Source organism: Sphaerodactylus townsendi, linkage group LG03 (genome assembly GCF_021028975.2).
Source record: "Sphaerodactylus townsendi isolate TG3544 linkage group LG03, MPM_Stown_v2.3, whole genome shotgun sequence".
Taxonomy (NCBI): domain Eukaryota; kingdom Metazoa; phylum Chordata; class Lepidosauria; order Squamata; family Sphaerodactylidae; genus Sphaerodactylus; species Sphaerodactylus townsendi.
Window position 1 is genome coordinate 17,116,605 of NC_059427.1, and position 15,906 is coordinate 17,132,510.

The window sequence follows — 15,906 nt, forward strand, 5'->3', positions numbered from 1 at the left end:
CTAGTTAAACGTTTTAACCTGCCCTTCTTCCCAGAAGCCTGGAGAGAAGACTGCCTGCTTCTCTCCTGTCTTCCGGTTTTATCTTCACAGCCACCACCCTTGTGATGTAGGATGTGCTGAGAGACTGACCGGCCAAGGTCACCCAGTGAGCTTTCAGGCCAAAGCGAGGATCTGAAACTAGGCCTTTCGTGTCCTAGTCCAACACTCTAAGTGCTGGGGCAGAGCCTACCCTGTTCTACTACCCTGCTGAGCAAAGTTTATTCATGTATTTAATTTACTAAAATATCTATCCCCTGCCTTTGCTTTTGGCTCAAGTCTGAAACCTTCCTCCAATCTATGAAGCCTTCCTTCAAAATCAGCGGCTCTTCCATTGGAGAAAAAGTCACAGAAGTTGGAGGAGGGCCACTTGGAGGATGATTGGATACCGTCCCCCCTCCCATCACACTGCCTCCTTACTAACCAAAAGTTAAAACATCAGGCAGGTAGAATGGGATCACATCTGCAATCTACTCTGCAGTACGGTCCACTTCTTTTCGCTGCAGAGATAGAGCAAGCCTAGATGTAGGACCTGCTTTTCATGCCTGCCTAAAGGTATCTGTAGTATCTGTACTAGTGCAATCTTTCCCCTTCCTAGGGAATAAGGTGCGACTTCTCCCTTTTACAGATTGGGAACTGAAGAAGCAACGCCTAAGATCTTAGAACGTAAGCGGGCTGCAAAATTGTGGCTGGGAAAATGTAGCTTGGCCTAGAACAACATTTTCTGCCACCTGCCTGTGTTCTAAGATCTTAGGCATTACTTCTTTGTTTTACACAGCATCAGTAGAGGGGAATTTGAAGAGGGAAAATGGCTAGCAATAAGAACCCTGTGATGCCTCTGTTGCAAACATCTCAATCCCATACTCAAAATCTCAGCACTTTTAAATGAGGATAACTTTGGGCAAAAATGCTTCATCCTTTGTTCAGTTTTTGTGATGAATATTTTTGTGATGGGCGTATTTGACATTCCAAAAACCTTTCAGAAAACTGGAAAGGTCCAAAAAGATAGCTTGTTTGCTTTAACAACACGTTTGGCAAAGCATTCAAACACTTTGGAGAATCAAAAAATACCCAGCCCAATATCATTCAATTAACAAACAACCCACTGCCATGAAAATTGGGTCACTTACTTCTACAGTTTGATACCTTTTCTCAAAAATATTTTTTGCTACAGACAGTTGTTTCTAGAAGCAGAAGAGTTTTTAATATAGAAAACTGGTCCATTCTCTCTCTGACGTCAAAGAGATTATGGTGAGGAGCAAAACTGACATGTATACCTCAACATCATAAAATGTAATATCAGCCAAGGTATTGAAGACAGATTTCTCGCTAAATATATTTAGAACTGGGAGTAAAAAAAAAAAAGTGAAAAGTTCTTGCCAAGACTGGTCACATATGCAATGGATTCAGATCGAATCTCTGTAGGGGGTGTGTGAGTTTACTAACTATAAAGGGAGGGTGGTGGTCTGCTCAAACAAAGAAACAGAGTTAACTTTATAACTTCAGAAGTATGTGTTCACTAGCATGTAAGCAATGGCTATCTGACTGGCCAATCGCTAATCAATAGGCCAGGTCATAAACAGTGACTTCAGCAACTTGTTTACATACAGTTAACCCTTTTGTAACTGAGTTGTGACAGATGCTTGCAAAATCCCAACAATCTCCTTGCCACAGCATGACATTTTCAAGTTTAATGCAAATTCTATACTCCATTTATTTTCTCTGGGTCATCAGGGTAGCTAAACTACAGTTTTAGATCAGCTTCTTTCTCCCTGGAATGTGTAGGTTTGTGAAATGGTCTATAAATCTCCTCCCTGAGATTCTTATCACCTTTTTCTAGGGGCACTTTTGCACATGCAGAATAATGCGCTTTCACAGTTGTTTGCAAATAGATTTTGCTATTTGGCATAGTAAAACCCAGCTGCAAAGTGCATTGAAAGTGCATTATTCTGCATGTGCAAAAGTGCCCAAACTGAAATTCCAAGGCCTTTTTGGTGGGGCTGGAGGGACTGACCGTTAAAGCAGATTTCTCTGTCTAGCACAGTTTGTTGTTGCCTTGCCTGCCTGAACAACTGTTTTCAACCATGAATGGCCTGGATCCTACAGTGTCATTCTGCTTGTATATGTGCCATTCCCCAAGGTTTTTTTTTTCTTTTTGAAATAACACATATAATCGCTTGACTTTGTATCCTGAAATAAATTTGTACTTGTGCAGCTGATTGTACCAGTGGAAACTCCGCCTATGAATCAGCTATCAATTTGCCGGGCCATTTGCACTCGCACAAGGAATACTGCTTGTGCCAGAGGTTCCATTGGCACAATACTGCAGTTTGAATGTAAGGGTGTCGGATTCAAGCGGGTGCTTTGGGCTGTTGATTGATGTGTGCTTTGTACATTTCACATACCTTTCATTATTTGGTGTCTGTTGGTGAAATTTTGCAATGCCGAAAGAAGTGCATGGTAGCCTTTCGGAACGTGGTGTTTGCTGAAAAGCTTTGTCAGGCAAAACCAAAGACCATACCTGATTTGTGTTTGTGGGCGTGTACGTGCCTTTCTTGATATCATTGCAAGGACGTTCTCTCTCTAACTTTGGTGCTATCAGATTGTTCTTGATCCAAAACTCCTCTTTCCCTTAGGCTGAGCAAAGTTGCTAGCAGAACAAAACAGTGCTGTTTTTGGAAGGCAATCGAGACGTTCCCATGGACTTGCTTCTATATCCCTATGATTGTTGCTCAACCTGTACATTTGTAAATAAACTGATTATTACAGAGACACCATATGTTTTCTGTGTTCTTTCTCCTCCAAAGGGAAAAGGACAATGCAAAGCGTGCTCTGAATTTTCATTGCTTAGAGAAGGACTGGGAATTTGGCATTAATTTAACAAAGGAGTGTAGACAAAGAAAAAGCATACATATCATACCAACACACAGCATATATAATTTCACAAAGTCTGAGAAAGGAGCCCTCCTTTAGATCACACTGAGTGAAAACGCAGAGCTAAATTCTCCCATGGTTCCATTTTTGTAGCAAATTTATATGTAGAACTCCCCAAACTTCCCATGATATTGAAAGGCACCTGATGGACCCAAAGGCATTACTAATGCCCACAAGTCTCTTGATGCTGCTGTTGTAACCTCAGCTTGTGGGTTCTGTGGGGCAGAATGTGGAATAGTTTGCAAGAACAAATTTAAAAAACAGAATGGTTTACTTTCTTAACATATAACATTAAACATCAACATTTAACATCACACTTCAAGGTCCTGTTCAGGTTTGCATTTTCAAGTCCTTCTAGTTACAGTCTACTGATACTGCCAAGTCCAATTCTTCTTTGCAAGTGGGTTGGCTCCTGAAGACTCCAAGGGCTTGATGAACAGGATTCAATATGATGAAGGTTTCCAGGAGAACTCTCACCCATTACAACCACAAAAGAAACCCTTAACAAGGTGTTAAGGGCTTATACAACCAAGGTCTGAGTCTGGTAGCCTTGTCTCCTCCAACTACATGAGGTCTGCTGCAGCCTCTTGCTGCTTTGAGTCTCCACCCCTTACTGGGTCAACCCATTCTGAGCATGGGGGTTACACTGTCACACATGATGTTGTTTTAGGTGCACCCTTCTTATTTGTTTAGAGGTTTATATCTCAATTTACTCCCCAGTGGGGGACCCAGACTGTTGTACCACATTGTTCTCCTGCCATAAATGTAGGCAGGTGTCCCCAAGAACGTATATCATACAAGTTTACTAGCCAGCAGTAGGGCTTCTTGAAGTGGGTGCCACAGCTAGTAGCCACACGTTTGCATTTCTTGGGGCATAATTTGCTTTGCAAAATGGCCCTTCTATAAATGGCTCTTCTATTATTACTGTTGCTGGACTGAGGCCCAAAAACCAAAGATCACAGCCCGAGATCCAATAGTTCATAATGGCCAACTACTTAAAATGGCAAAAGCAAGATTTTATGTCACTCGCTTTTAAGCTGAGGTTTTTTCAAAGATCAAGCAAAGAAAAAAAGAAGGCCACATGGGTAAGATTTCCTGAACTCTTTTGGCCAGAATGGAGCTGCAGAGATTGATGCCAAGGTTCTCACAATTTCACCCGGAAATCCAGTCATAAAGTTGTGTTGTTTGATAAACTAGCTGGATTTTGATAAGCAGGGGTCTTGTGGCACCTTAAAGACTAACACGTTTTGATTCTAGTGACACCACTTGTTAGTCTTTAAGGAACCTACCACAAGGCTCCCATTCATTTTTGCTCTCCCGTTACAATTCGAGGGCTCTCTTCCTGCGCTATGCGTTTTGATCAGAAGATGGCGCCATTCCCATAAAGCAATTTTTTTCTGTCGGAGGCTGTTTTTCTATTAAACTGACTTCCTCGAAACGCCTGCTTGAAGAGATTAGGCTGGCGTACGATGCAGCATTTTAAGGCGGGTTTTCCTGTCCTAATCTCCGAAAACTGCGGGTGAGAACGGCTGACAGGCAATGAAATTAATAAACGTTCAAGGGAGCACAAACAGACATCGTGTTGTCTAGAGGAAGTAGACGCTCAGCTAACATGTGGGCTCCATAGCTCAGGGGTTAGAGCACTGGTCTTGTAAACCAGGGGTCGCGAGTTCAAATCTCGCTGGGGCCTCAGTTTTATTTTTCTCACTGTCCATCTCCTTCGTGAAAGGAGGTTATGCTGCCCTTCTTGCAATCGTGGCCTTTTATTTTTTAAAACCTTCTTTTAAATCGTTTATGAGGAAAGTGTATTGACTAGCTTTAGGGATTGTTTTTGGCGTCCATTATTGCCTTAATGTGATATGGGCAGCAGACCGAGTCCTGAAGGGCAAAATACTTAAATGGGAGACCTGAATGCATTATGTGTTCATTTAATGATATTTAACTCAATTGAAGGTAGCTGAATCTAAATTTAGTTCAGCTGTAATCCCCTGCTGCTAGGCTGACAAAACAAAAAATGGGCTCCAATGACAGATAGCATCGCGTGGGAAAGGGAGACCCCGCAACCCCAGAACTTTAAATACTTAAGGGAGTTGATCTTTCCCATGAAACCTTGAAGCTTGAAAAGTTGAACTACAGTATTGCGAACAAAGTAAAACAGCTGGCTCGTTGGTCTAGGGGTATGATTCTCGCTTTGGGTGCGAGAGGTCCCGGGTTCAAATCCCGGACGAGCCCTTCTTTTGCCTTGTAGGTTTTGCCTCTGCAAAATTGTATTCCATTTTCTTTGCGATTTGCAAAGGGGATCCTTTCTACAACAACACTCAAATACGTAAATTGGCCTCCGCCCCGCTGCGGTTGCTGCTTTTTCCTCTCCAGGGAGTCTGTAGTCACTTTTTACTAAACGGATCAAGCTTATCTACATTATTTTTTCTGCATAAAGGATAGGACCGAAAGTCCAGGAAACAGCGACTTCCTCCAATCAGAGAACAGTTTTGAAGGCTTGAACCAATAGAGAGAAATGAAGACTGAAGGCGGTCTAAGTGTTCCCGTTTATAATCACAGCCTTAGTGAATTTGCTACCTTCAGTCTGCAGGCAGCCAGCAGATTTGGTAGTCTGGCTCAGCGTTACTTTCGTGGTAATGTTTTTCCAGCTTTTGTAAAAATGCTTCACCTTCTCTAATGAGAGGGGAGATTATACACACAAATATATTTTTTAAATCAAGAACAATCATCACAATTTCTTTTACACAATTTTGAACCTCAGTTATGGATTGAAAATAATTGATTTTTGGTCTAAAAACAATCGAGGAAGCCATCTGTACCAGCAGAGTTTCTGTAGTGTTGTGGTTATCACGTTCGCCTAACACGCGAAAGGTCCCCGGTTCGAAACCGGGCAGAAACAGCTATAATCTTCTTTTTTTAGGGTGTGAAATTGGACCTAATTTCCGCTGCAACATGGGTGACTTTAATTTCAGGAAAGGCAAAACAAAAACCTGGCATTGTGTCTGCTATAATATAAAAGATTTTACTCCTACTAGAATATCGGCAACTTTTGCATTTTTCTGGGGACGAGCAGTGCATAAAACTAACATTTTGGCTTCCACAATTAAACCCTGAACATTATTTTTTACGTTATCAAAACTGTATAAGTTATGCTGAATGTCATTGCTACGGTAAGAATGACAGGCATGTAATGAAACTTTTTCAAGAGTTGCAATGTAACTCAAACTTTGAAATAGCGGTTAAAAACAAGGCAATGAAATAAAAAATACAAAACAAATGTTGTTGGCAGCGGTGGGATTCGAACCCACGCCCCCGAAGAGACTGGAGCCTTAATCCAGCGCCTTAGACCGCTCGGCCACGCTACCACATGAAAAATAAGTTTTACTGTCAGCTTCCATATTCTCCTCTGTTGGCAACAAAACTACAGTGAAAACTATAATATCAACTGCATCAGTGTTGGATCTCTGTCTGGTAGAAACAAGCACACACGTGGTTGTAAGTTTCTAACTACTGAATGGGAAGATCTGGTGGGCCAAACAAATGCTGGAAGCCACAGTCTTTCAATTATGCAGAAGAGTTTTGAAAGCAATGATTATCTGGTGTACTCCCAAGTAATGGCCATGTTGAACAAGTCATTCCCATCTAGGGTTGCTAACAGACTTTGAGGAAAAAAATGTCCTGTCCTGTTAAAGCAGATGGAAGGTGACAGGTGGAAGTTTCCTGGCATGGAGGTAAATAGCATCCCATTAATTCTGGGCCATTCCTCTTCAGGCAACTCACCTCTCCACAGAGGTGGAGGTAGACTTCCCAAGTGATCTCTGGCTATGGTGCAACATATTGGCTTGCAGCTGAATGGATGCAGGAAATAGCCCAAGCTTGCTTGCCTAAGCTGTTAAAGTTGAAAAACACCAACACACCCACACCCACACCCACTTTGTTGTTGTGAAATTCTGCAATGGTCCTCAGAAATAGCAACATGGTAGAAGACGCATTGGCTCAGCTGTTTTAATATTACAGTTCATTTTGTTAATTGTCAACGGCGCCTTATGCGCACAGTGCCTTCTATAAAGATTTTAGATCTGCCTCCAGCTTATTTTCGGAGGCTTCTAAAGTGTTTTCTGCACAATGGGATATCAAAATTCACAGGTTGGATGGCTTTGTGGCAGCAACTTAATCAGTTACTGGTTCCAAATTGAGGAAAATGTTCCCAGACTTCAGGTAGCTGCCACATTTATTTCCTGAATTATAATTCCTCATCTATTATAGTTTCCCTACTGTTTTGAACAAATCTCTCTCTCTGTGTGTGTGGGTGTGGGTGTGTGTGTTTATTTGCAGAAATCTAAATTGTAGCTGCGGACAGTCCTATTGGGCAGACATTTTTTGTTTTGTGTAGAGGCATCCTGGTGACTGTTAGACATAAGAACAAACTTGGAAGTCATTGCTATAGAAAAATCCTTCTTTGCATCTGTAAAGTACCATTTAATGTTCCAAACAGCTTAGCAAAACCAAAGTGAACATAATCTGCATGCTTTTGCCCATAGCTGTATTATACAGTTGCCAGAACAGCTGGGGAAAATGTTCTGACCCTTTCATATATACTTCATGGGATGAGCACAGGTTAACCTGGTCTCATCCAATCTCAGATGAAGCAGGGTTGGTCCTGGTCAGTATTTAGGATGGGAGACCACCAAAGGAGACCAGGGTCCTTATGCTGAGGCAGGGGCGTAACGACGCAAACTGTAGCCCTGGGCAAAACCTGAGTTGGATGCCCCCCCCCCCAATGGGCGGCCACTCCACCACGACCAAATTTTTTTTTGCACCAGGACATTGGTGCCTGCAGGGGGTGCATTTTTAGACATATCAGCACCAACATTTCAGCGTATCATCAGGAGACTGTCCTTATGCTACCCCCCATGTTTGATGAGGTTTGGTTCAAGGAGTCCAAAGTTATGGACTCCCAAAGGGGGTGCCCCATCCCCCATTGTTTCTAATGGGAGCTAATAGGAGATGGGGGCTACAGTTTTGAGGGTCCATAACTTTGGTCCCCCTGAACCAAACTGCACCAAACATGGAAGGTATCATCAGGGCAGTCTCTTGATGAGATCCTGAAAGTTTTGAGACTGTGCCTTCAGAAATGTGCCCTCCCAGCCTGCAACCCCCATTGACAGCAATGCAGAAAACTCAATGCAGAACAAAGATTCTTGGGCAAATTTCTGGGATGTTCCTGCAGGGGACGCATTTTTGGACGGATCAGCACCAAAATTTCAGGGTATCATCTGGAAACTGTATTGATGGGACCCACAAGTTTGGTGCAGTTTGGTTTAGAGCAGGGGTAGGGAACCTTTAACACTCAAAGAGCCATTTGGACCCATTTTCCACAGGAAAAGAAACACTTGGAGCCGCAAATAATTTTTGACATTTAAAATAGAAATAACACTGTATATATTGGGTTTTTTTTACCTTTTACTCCGCTCATTCTGAGAAGCGCATGGATGCGTCCGACCTGCTGTCTGCAGGGCGGGCAAGGATGGGGCCAGCAGCTCGGCCTCGCCGGCCGCCGGGAAAGCGCCCACCCCGCTCCAATGGGGCGGGCGAGAGGGGAAGTCCGCGGCACAGCCCAGCCCGCCGTGGGCAGTTGGTGCGCCTGCCCTGCTGCTTGCAGGGCGACAAGGATGAGGCCGGCGGCTCGGCTCGGGGAGCCGCAGTGCAAGGGCAGAAGAGCCGCATGCGGCTCTTGAGCCGCAGGTTCCCTACCCCTGGTTTAGAGGGTCCAAAGTTATGGACCTTCAAAGGGGGTGCCCCATCCCCCATTCTTTGCTAAGGAGATGGGGTCTACCCTTTTGAGGGTCCATAACTTTGGACCCCCTGAACCAAACTGCACCAAACTTGGGGGGTGCTATCATGACCGTCTCCAGGTGATACCCTGAAATTTTGGTGCTGATCCGTCCAAAAATGCGTCCCCTGCAGGAACATCCCAGAAATTTGCCCAAGAATCTTTGTTCTGCATTGAGTTTTCTGCATTGCTGTCAATGGGGGTTGCAGGCTGGGGGGGGGGGGCACATTTCTGAAGGCACAGTCTCAAAACTTTCAGGGTCTCATCAGGAGACTGCCCTAATGATACCCCCAGGTTTGGTGCAGTTTGGTTCAGGGGGTCAAAGTTATGGACCCTCAAAACTGTAGCCCCCATCTCCTATTAGCTCCCATTGGAAACAATGGGGGATAGGGGTACCCCCTTTGGGAGTCCATAACTTTGCCCCTCCCTGAACCAAGCCTCACCAAACGTGGCGGGTAGCATAAGGACAGTCTCCTGATGATACGCTGAAATTTTGGTGCCACTCGCCTAAAAACCGTGCCCCCTGCAGGCCAAAAATGGAAAACCACTAAAAATATCCAAAAACGAACCCTGCATTTTGATGCCCCCTCCCCCACAAGGTGGTGCACCTTGCCCAATGGGCATTACGCCCCTGGGCTGAGGCAGGCAATGTGTCAGGCCCTGGATCTGTTACCAATAATGAGCTCAGTGATTGCAATCAGAAGCTTTTATTGACAGACAGCAGTTTGGCCATACAGAGAGAAAGCCAGTATTAAGGTCTGGCTTTCCACAAACCCAATCTATATTCACCATTCCGCCCCTCCTCCTTCCCTCCTTCCCAAATGCCCAGGCTCTTCAAGACCATAGGTACTGATAAGAGAGCATTCTAAATCACTAGATAGTACAGGCATAGAGACAGCGAGAAAATGAAAAAGAGATTATAATTGTTAGTAAAACACAATCCAGATCCCAGTTAATGTCAGGCTCCTGACCCAATGACAAATCACCTTTGTTAGTCTCTTCCCTGAAAAATCCTTCTGGATTGGCTGGAACTTGATGGCATTTTTCTTACACACGCTCGCGCGCGCGCGCACACACACACACACACACATTTAGTGGGTGCTGTTACCTCAAAGTAATTGTTGCTGTTGTTGTTACCTGCCAGCCACAATTCTCACATTATGTGTTCGGGTCTTCGAAGACAGCTTATCGAATTTTTTTAAAAATGGGGAAATTATATATTGCTGGAATCAGCAGGAAGAACTGAGTTGAACCATCTACTTTTTGAGCCAGAAAGAAGATGGGCACAATGTATGCAGAGGAAACGGCCTGGGCAACTTTTGCAAATAGTTCAAGCAGCAGAAAATGGCAGGTTGGAGAAATCGAAAGTGAGAGCTTTTTGGATTGGGTGGGAGAAATAGGTTGTCTCCTTAACTCCGCACAATCAGCAGGAGACAACTTTAAGCTGACTTGGCCAAAAAGAATCACTAATTTATTGTTTTTACAAAAACGGGGGTTGAACAGAAATAAAGGCGATTTGGGGAAAAAGCTGTGCGGACTTCCTCTCCAAAACACCTTTTTCCTATCCTCAGGATGCTTTATTTGTGCTGTGCAGAAAAGGTCATAATCTTGCAAGATAGTTGTATCTGTGACTTGCTGAAATTCCCAAAAATTCTTGTTTATGTCCACCAATTTCCTTCTAACAAAGAGATGGGGAATATGTGTGACTAGAGTGAGCAAATTGTCCCTTGGTACTTCAGTGAGAGCTTAGCATCCATCACTATAAAGTACTAAAGTTGGCAGTTGCCATTGTCCACTTTCGTGTAATGTGACATTTACAGGGGACGGGGACCACAATTATTTCCCAGTGGGTGGGCTTCAACATGTGCTCCACCCCACCGGCTGTGGTAAATTACTGATTTCTATTCTGCATCAGAAAGAACAGCTTTGATTATGTTCTTGTTTACTTTTCTCTCGTCCCCCTACATTTTTATTTGTCTCTTAAAATTGTTAAAATGTTATTCCAATAACCTTAAGGAGGTTATGGCATCCTATTGGTATATAGTTTTCCTCTTCTCATCTTGTTTTTCCACTATTGAAAACATTTCTTTTATGAGAAGATATACAGCGGGGAGTTCACTGTATTGTGCCATACACCAGCCACTGATTTTCAAACAGCTATTAGTCATTTAGAAAAATTTCAGTTGAGAAAAATAAATTGCTCAAATTTTGTGTCATGTTTTACTGACTCATAACCAGCCACTTTCTGTCTATAAAATAAGAGAGCTCACTTGTGTCTCTAACGTGCCATCCAACCAGGGACCAGAATTGTAAGAGGCAGACCTTCCTTAATGGAATCATTCCAGAAGGCTGGTATCGTTTGGAACATTAAATCATTTTGATGAGATTTAGACATCCATCCATCCATCCATCCATCCATCCATCCATCCATCCATCCATCCATCCATCCATCCATCCATCCATCCATCCATCCATCCATCCATCCATCCATCCATCCATCCATCCATCCATCCATCCATCCATCCATCCATCCATCCACCCACTTTCATTGGTTTTATATGCCACCCTTTGTTAGATTGTTATTGCATACTACTAGTAGTAGCAACAGCAGTAGTAGTACTAGTATTGTAGTAGTAGAGCAAGCCACAATATTATGGTTATTAGCTTTTTATCTGTAAGACCTCTTCAGGGCTGGAATAATGTTATAGATAATCCTTTCATGGAGGGTTACAGTATATCTAGCAACCTTCTGTTGGGGACATTTAAGGTGCCGGACAATCAGTCTCTAAGGACAAGGATTTGGGCTGGGTGACCTAATGGGTATTCTTAATTGTTAGAGAGCAAGATTCCACACCATCTTGAAAAACAGCAAGATTTCCAGGGTGTAAACTTTCAAGAATCAAAGCCCTTTCATCAGACACAATTCCTTGTATATGAGGAAGGAAGCTTTGACTCTCAAAAGATTGTGCAAGCACTCACAGTTGGATCTTGTCTAGCATCCTACAAAACCTTATGGTAACCTAGGTCTTCGGATGTCTTGAGGTCAGCAGAGAGATCTTGGGCAGCTGGTTGTGCACTCCACTTTCTGAGCCATGCTTCTGCCAGGGCTCCCTGTCTTCTGTGAATGTTGTGTCATGGTGGTAACAGTGGGGTCCTTGGCAACTGACTGCTCTTCTTCAAGGGCCCTTCAGAAATCCCAGTTTCTGTTTGATGGGTCTGGCTCCTGAGCATCCTAGCAGTCTGGTCTTGTAACTACAGCTGGTGACAAGTTTTCTGACAGCCACTGGGAGCCAGAAAGTGCAGGCTTCTTGGAGTTTATCATGGTTTTCTCCTCCGTGGAAAATTGTGTTCTCATCTTCTAATGAGAAATCACCCAGCCCAATTCCAAGAGCAGGGAAAAGAAATTCAACAGAATCCCTAATTATTGGCCTAAATTCCTAGTTACTGGCCTGTATCCAACAACACAAAGAAGTTTTTGGAAGGGAGGTAGTGATAGCAATTTCTTCTGGTTCCAGTTTCCCCTGTATTCCTCCACTTCATGCCCCACGCTGTCTCTGAGAACCTGTGGACCCTCGATAATGAACTTTGAGGAGGCTAAATAGTTAGATACAAATCTTTGCCCTGACCTACAGATAAGCATGTGTGTTTATGACAGGTAACTGAGAGACCGCAGCTTGCCTAAGGCTACCTGATAAGCTGGTAGCCAGGATCCAATTTAAATCAGCTATTTTCCATCTTACATTCTTGACACCGACACTACAACAACACTATCTTAACCTCTAAGCAGAGGAGTGCTTCTTATTTCAGTTAAGTCAGTCTGTTAATACAGGCTGTGCTTAATGGAGCTGTGCTTAAGGTTTGGTCATTTCTTCTCAATCGAACAATGAAGCTAATATGTGAAATAAGACTCACCAGAAGTCACTTGACTATGGTAATATGGGTGCCTTTTCTCACTAGTAGCTTGCCTAGCTCAGCCTGCCCTCAAATAAATTAGCACATTTTGATAAACAAATCAATGTAGCCATTTAGAAAAATCAACCAGTTGAACCCATACAATTGTCTTGTGCCCTCTTTTTTGGAACTGGGAGGGATGCCCAGGCAAAAGAAACAGACAGGAAAAATCTCTGCCCAAGATCCTGTAGTCAGTCAGAATAGGTTATACAGTGGTGGCAAACCTTTGGCACTCCAGATGTTATGGACTACATTCCCATCACTCCCAATTGGCCATGCTGGCAGGGGCTGATGGGAATTGTAGTCCATAGCATCTGGAGTGCCAAAGGTTCGCCACCATAGAACTTGATAAACCAATGGACTGATCCAGTATGAGGCAGCTTCAACCAATAGGTTCTCCTGATTTCATACTATAATTAAAATGGTGCCCAGAAAGTCAAAAAATTCTCTTAAGAGTCCAATTTTATATACCCATGAAAAGCTTGTATGTAGTGCTGTGATGTCCAGTGATTTGGGACCAACCACCTATTTAAAACACTTCTGTGACAGCTCTATCAGCAGGCAGAGGCATAAAAGCCAGAATGTAAAGTGTTAACCCTTCACAGAGCCTGAGAGAGTAAGTGGCAGGTTGGGAGTGGGTGGAGTTTGAGAAAGACTTAGGCCCCTTCCACACGGGCCAATAAACATGGGTGTTTTGGAGGAGGAATTTCGCACAGATCCCACCCCTAAAACGAGTCTGTCCCGTGTTATTTCCCCCAAAACCAGATTTTTAAATATAATCATGCTATTTAATAGCGAGTCTTTTCAAAAAATCTCGGGGTGCAGCAGCTCATGAACGAATGGCCAGGCAGGAGGCACTTTATTCACGCCCGTTTTCCTTTGTGCAGGCGAAACGTCAGATCCTCTGAAGATATCAGCCACAGATGCAGGCAAAACGTCAGGAGAGAATGCTGCTAGAACATGGCCATACAGCCCGGAAACCACACAGCACCCCAGCAACCCATATTGTTTCTGTGGGCTCCAATCGCTACCTACACGGATGCATGTGAATGCGAAAACAAAAAAACAGGTTACTTTATCCCAACTGTGACCTGTTATACATTTGCGGTGCAGAAGGGGCCTTCAAGCTTCAAACAGGATTTGAGAGGGGAGTTCCAGTGCTAATCAATCTTCTGTTCACAGTGGATAGAACTGAGTGAACTGTCAGGAAAGAGATTGTGTCAGAGAGGGACCAATTTTCTTGTAAGGAAGGTAAATCACACCATGTGTGTGAGAGAGATTTCCCATCCCTAGTTCTGTAGTAGGATTTACTTCAGTCACAGTGAGGTAATCCTACGGTTTGAATGTCTGAAGGGGCAAGTGAATCAGGAAATACTCCTTTCCACATAGTTTGGCACCAGAGCTACCACATGAACCTCTGGGTGCAAGCTTGGATATAATCAGAAGAAGCAAGCCTTTATTGGCATGTACAACAGTAATAAAAAACAGATTAAAAAGCATATACAATACAGGTCGAAGGAAATCTACTGGCGTTTAGTAATTTCCAGGAGAAAGTCTGCCACTATCATACAGAGAGAAGGATCAGGGTTGTCCAACAAGTGAGTGTAATCTAATTAAATCGGGGAGATGGGGTAAATGTAAAGGAGTAAGATTCACATACTTGGATCTGATTTCCTTGAATCTGAGACAGTGTAGTAATTGGTGGGCCAGAGATTCAACTGAGCCATCGTTACATGGGCACAATCTTTTAGCCTTTTCTTGCTTATTAAATCTGCCATGTAACAAGGCAGAAGGCATAACATTAAACCTGGCGAGCATTATGGCTCTCCTTTGAACAGGGTTTATTAAGCAATACAGGTATTGTGCCAAGTGGCCCCATTCAAAAGGGAGAGAAAAATACAGGGGGGGTTGGATATAATCTCTGAAACTCTTGAAAGTCTAGCGTATTTTACAGTCTCTAAGAACACTGTGAGAAACTGCAAACTTTGCTAAAAGTCAATTACCATCTGTGCTCAACTTGAAAAATACTTTAATATCTGTAATTAAAAACTGCCTCTTTCTATGCTGACAATGCCCAATTTAACCCCCTGAAGCTGTTAATGAAATTCTATAATTTATTTGCTATACTTAAAGATTTCTTGCGTGGTTATCTGCAGTAAAGCAGAGAGAGAGAAGGAAGGAAGGAAGGAAGGAAGGAAGGAAGGAAGGAAGGAAGGAAGGAAGGAAGGAAGGAAGGAAGGAAGGAAGGAAGGGGGATCACTCCAGTTCCCTAAGATGGTTCAATTAAACATTTATTTTGAGGTGGAATATGGCGGGAAAACGAAAGAAAACCCTCATAAATGTTACACATATACAAAAAAGCTTTATACATACATACATACATACATAGAGAGAGAGAGAGAGAGAGAGAGAGAGAGAGAGAGAGAGAGAGGCTGACCACCAACAAATAAAAGAAGACCTTTGGAGATTTTAGGGAACATTCCCATGGGTATTGGGAGATGGGAGAATTTTCCCCTTGTAATCCCCCCCTTCACAGCTTCTTATGCCTATGGACATTCTTACTAACAACACACATGTAGTCAGGTTTGTTTCTTCTATGCTTTAAAGAAAGTAGCTACTAAGCAAGATTTCCCCCTTTTGTTTAGGTAAAAATTAATTAATGTTAGTGCTTTACTATATTGAACCTGTGGTAGTGATACTCTCCACTGACAGAAGGTAAATACACATCTAAGTTTCTTGATGCAACCTGAAGTCAGTCTAAATAATGGGAGTACCAAATATCCTTATTCCATGTGGATTTTGCCAACCTTTATTCCCAGCAGAGCTAGATTTATGCTCAAGATAAATTAGCCTACAGTTTAGGGCCTCAGATTACAAGGAGTCTCTGAATAAAAAAAAAAAGGATTTCTAAGAATTCCTAAATTACCATTTTGGGTAATTCTTTGAGACCTCTTAACTTGGCAAAGTTCAGGGTCTCAGTATGTCTGAATCTGGCCTGATTACGGCCCCTTCCGCACACACAGAATAATGCGTTTTCAAACCACTTTCACAACTGTTTGCAAATGGATTTTGCTATTCTGCGCAGCTTCAAAGAGCATTGAAAGCAGCTTGAAAGTGCATTATTCTGCATGTGCGGAATGAGCCTCCCATTG

General features: G+C 43.1%; 4 non-coding genes across 4 annotated transcripts; 3 read left to right on the forward strand and 1 right to left on the reverse strand.

Annotated features, from left to right (window-relative positions):
- The first annotated feature begins 4,587 nt into the window (after nucleotides 1-4,587).
- Nucleotides 4,588-4,660, forward strand: TRNAT-UGU. The gene has a single exon. It is a non-coding gene; the product is annotated as a tRNA-Thr (tRNA).
- A 470-nt stretch (nucleotides 4,661-5,130) lies between these two features.
- TRNAP-UGG lies at nucleotides 5,131-5,202 on the forward strand. Its single transcript has one exon. It is a non-coding gene; the product is annotated as a tRNA-Pro (tRNA).
- Nucleotides 5,203-5,796: 594 nt separating this feature from the next.
- TRNAV-AAC lies at nucleotides 5,797-5,869 on the forward strand. The gene has a single exon. It is a non-coding gene; the product is annotated as a tRNA-Val (tRNA).
- Nucleotides 5,870-6,253: 384 nt separating this feature from the next.
- TRNAL-AAG lies at nucleotides 6,254-6,335 on the reverse strand. Its single transcript has one exon. It is a non-coding gene; the product is annotated as a tRNA-Leu (tRNA).
- Between the last annotated feature and the right edge of the window lie 9,571 nt (nucleotides 6,336-15,906).